The 4,328-nt window shown below is 34.8% G+C and overlaps 1 pseudogene; it reads left to right on the top strand.

Moving 5' to 3' along the window:
- The first annotated feature begins 574 nt into the window (after nucleotides 1–574).
- Nucleotides 575–1,161, top strand: LOC105545042 (annotated as a pseudogene).
- Nucleotides 1,162–4,328: the final 3,167 nt, after the last annotated feature.

Here is a 4,328-nt window from a genome sequence, read left to right as displayed (position 1 = left end):
CTTCATGGCAGGATGTGTTCTTTGCTCCGCCCCAATTTATATGGTAGAAATCACTTTAGAAATCTGTTTTAAATCTGTGTTCTATTTTAATGGATTTTGTAAAGTTAAATCATATGGAGTGACGCAAATTCCATTTAGATAGCAAAGTCTCTTTCAAAACATAGGCAGTAATCTATTCTACAGAAGATGCAGGGTTTTATATTTTTTTAAAAAAAATGTAAATTTGTTCAATTATATATAAAGCAACTGTGGATCACCAAAACATGGAATGTCATAAAACTTACAAAATAAGTTCTTACAAAATAAAGGAATATTGACACTTACAAGTTGCATTCAAAAAATGTTTGGGGAGAAAAACTCTCAGTTGTTATGCTACTTTAATGAAAGCTAGCATTTTATCAACTGTGATTTAAAAGAGAGAGAGAGAGAGAGAGAGAGAGAAAGTTATGGCAGGGAAAGACTCAAAAAAGCTGTGGAACTAGGAAAGGTTTTTTTAAAAAGAGAGGTTTTTCCCTTAAGTGGTAAGAAACGGGAAACTAAGCTTTTGGGACCTGGCCCAGCAAGAGGCACCATCATGGGAGTTCACATCCACCACAACAAGGACCCAAAGGTTCAGTGCAAGGAGCCCAAGAGACAGGATCTACCTGAGGCTGTTGGCCAAGCTGTACAGTTTTCTGGCCAGATGAACCAACTCCGCATTCAACTAGGTTGTGCTGAAGAGGTTGTTTATGAGTTGCACCAACCGGCCATCTCTGTCCCTTTCCCGAATGATCCGGATGATGAAGCTTCCCGGTCAGGAAAACAAAACAGCCATGGTTGTGGGGAACAAAATGGATGACGTGTGGGTTCGGGAGGTGCCCAAACTGAAGGTGTGTGCACAGCGTGTGACCAGCCAGACCGCAGCAGCATCCTCAGGGTGGGGGGCAAGATCCTCACTTGCCACCAGCTGACCCTGGATGCCCCCAAGGGCTGCAGCACCGTCCTGCTCTCCGGTTTTCACAAGGGCCGCGGGGGTACCGGCATTTCGGCAAGGCCGGGAGTACCATGCACAGCCACACCAAACCCTAAGTGTACTCCAAGGGCCGGAAGTTCGAGTGCGCCCGAGGTCTACGGGCCTGCTGAGGCTACAAAAACAAACCCTGGATCCTACCCTCTTATTAAAATGATTTTGGATACTGACAAAAAAAGAAAGAAAGAAAGAAAGAGAGAGAGAGAGAGAGACAGAGACAGAGAGAAAGAGAGAAGAAACTATGGCTCCTCCTCAAGTGAAATCAAAGCCTGCTAAAAGATGCCTGGAAAGCATTTTACAAGGTTTCTTTTCCCAAAGCTTATCAAGGGCATAACAAGGGTTTTCAAAATTTAAAAAGAAGACTAAATTAGCGCCAAGAGAAAATTAGGAAAGCTTTGTCAATTATGTGCATGTACACATGCCATGTGACATTATTTTTAATTCCAATTATTTTATAGAGAAGGTAACTTAGTGTTGTTAATTGTATATGGTCACCTTACGACCCCAAGACAAATTTGGCAAAGAAGAGGAAGACCTATGCGTTGCAAACTACAAAACATCACTGAGAGAAATTGAAGAGAACCTAGGCAAATAGATATACTGTGCTCCTAGTTCAGACAACTGAATAGTGTTAAGATGTCAGTTCTTCCAAAATTCATCTATAGAGTTAACGGCAATCCCAATCAAAATCCTGGCTTTTTAGTAGAAATTGATAACCTGACTCTAAATTTTATATAAAAATGAAAGGATCTAAACATTTGAAGACAACATTGATAAAGAAAAAAGTTGGTGGATTTAAACTACCTGATTATAAGAATTATTTTAAAACAACAATCTAGTATGGTATTGTCATCAAGACAGATAATATAATAGAAAATGGAGTCTAAAATAAACTGACAACTCTGTAGTCAACTGATTTCTAAAGCATGCAAAAAACAATTAATAGAAAAAAATCGTTTCAAAAAATGTTACTGGAAAAATTCAATATCCATACTAAAACCAAATATTATGTCCCATGGTATAGAATAATTTACCCAAAATGATCATAGACCTAAAAGTAAAAAGTAAAACCTGTAAAATTTCTTGAAGAAAGCATAGGTGAAAACCTTTAAGACTTTGAATTAGGTAAAAATTTCTTGGATATGACAGCAAAAAGCATGACTCATTTTTTAAAATGATAGCACTTCATCAAAATCAAGAATATCTTATCTTTGAAAAACATTATTAAGAAAATGAAAAAAAAAAAGGCCAAATTGAGGAAAAACAGTCACAAATAACATTATCTGAAAAAGTACTTGTATTCATAATGCATTTTTTAAAAAACTCAAAAGCACAAACAAACCTATTAAAAATAGGCAAAATATTTGAATACACTCTTCACCAGATATAGTAACCACATAAAAAGGAATTTAATGTCATTAGTTACATATAAATTAAAACCATAATAAGATATCACTACACACCTTTCAGAATGGCCACAATTATCAAGACAGCATACCAAGTGTTGGTGAGAATATAGAGCAACTGAGCAACTGAAGCTTTCAAACACTGCTTCTTGGAAATGTAAAATGCTGCAATCACTTTGGGAAAAAAAATTAGCTTTTTTATTTCAAATTAAACATATACCTTGCTTATGTCCCAGATATTTTACTCCTACATGTATATACCTAAGAATAAATGACAGACTATCTTCGTACAAAGGATTATACATGAATGCTCATATGGTCTTTACATGCTATTGCTCAGAACTGGAAATAACCCAAATGTCCAAAAACAGCTGAATCAATAACTGGAGTATGGCATATTCATAAAAGGGAATATTATTCCACTATAAATGGAATGAACTAAGGGTGCATGCAGCAACATAGAGGACTCTCAAAATAATAATGCTGAGTGAAAAAGGCAGACAAAAGATGGTACATACTGTAGTATTCAATTTACATAAATTTATGGAAAATATAAAGTAATCTATAATGGCAAAAAGCTGTTCAGTGATTATCTTGGGTAAGCTGAGTGGGATGGTGTGATTACAAAGAAGCACAATGAAACTTTGCCATAATAGATACGTTCATTATCTTGATTATAGTGATGGCTTCATGAGCATATAACTAGGTCAAACGTATCGAATTGCATACTTTAAATATGGGCAGTTTGTCATATATCAATTATACTTCAATTAAGTTGTAAAAATAGTTATAAAAGCAAAGGGCATGTCTCTGTACTTGTTTATATATATTCATTTTCATTTAAAAGGCCAAAATGTGTAGAATTGGCCACTTGCCTGACTTTTCTCTCTACTAAATAAAAAGAAATGCTACTTACTCATACTTTGCTATTTCTGTTGTTCATCTGGTGTCAAAGTTCACATGAAAAGAGAAATGGTAAATTCTACATTACAGAGTACAGTAAATCTTCAAGTATTATGCTCTCCAATTATACCATAATTATAAATGATAAGGGTAGAAATTATAACTATCTGAATGTCTGTGCCCCTCTTCTCTTAGTTTTCTCTCCCTTAGTAGAAAAAATGATGCAAGAACTTTAAGCAAACCTGTCACTCCTACGAAATTCAATTTCTAATCCCAACATTTTTTTAAAGTGGCACCTTAAAATGGTGCAGGCCACATATATAAACAAAGTATAGCTGAAACTTGTGAAATGTAGCATAGAATGTCTAGTCCACAAGGCTCTTAAATTTGAAAAATGTACATGAGCTAAGTAATAAAAACTTTTCCTAAATATCATGGCTTAAGATTTCTTCTTTTCTGAAAATACTAAGTACATTTTATTAATATATTTCTAAAGGGAAAGCTAGAACACCAGACAGGTAAATTAAAGCATATTATAGTCACCTACTTGTGTATTTGCAAAAGCGTCATATCTGTTATAAAATAAATAAATTCCCCTTAGGATGTTTATTTTAAAAGATGAGAATAACTTTTTAAGAAAGCATATGCTATGTTGATTTACACTGTTAATATACTTTACAACTATAGATATTATGTATTCTTCAAGACACACATGGAATTTTCATTTTAACAATAAAATCTCCCTAAGGCAGTAGAATTCAGAAATAAAGACAGTTACAGAAAGCCTATTCTTCCCCTTTCCATTGGCTAAATTCTTCTTCTCCTCAAATCAGCCATCCCTTGAAATAAGAAAAGCAAGAGAAATTTATAAACTGAGAGTGGCATTATAGAAGATAAACAGTAGGAAAACATGTAACTACCAGAGCAGCACGTCGTAACCTTTTCCACATCATAGCACACATAGGAAAGATAATATTTGTAGGGCACACTGTTACTGCAGTTAAGAATGA

This window comes from Mandrillus leucophaeus, unplaced genomic scaffold, assembly GCF_000951045.1.
Source record: "Mandrillus leucophaeus isolate KB7577 unplaced genomic scaffold, Mleu.le_1.0 Scaffold316, whole genome shotgun sequence".
Taxonomy (NCBI): Eukaryota; Metazoa; Chordata; class Mammalia; order Primates; family Cercopithecidae; genus Mandrillus; species Mandrillus leucophaeus.
This window is presented reverse-complemented; position numbering and strand designations above follow the sequence as displayed.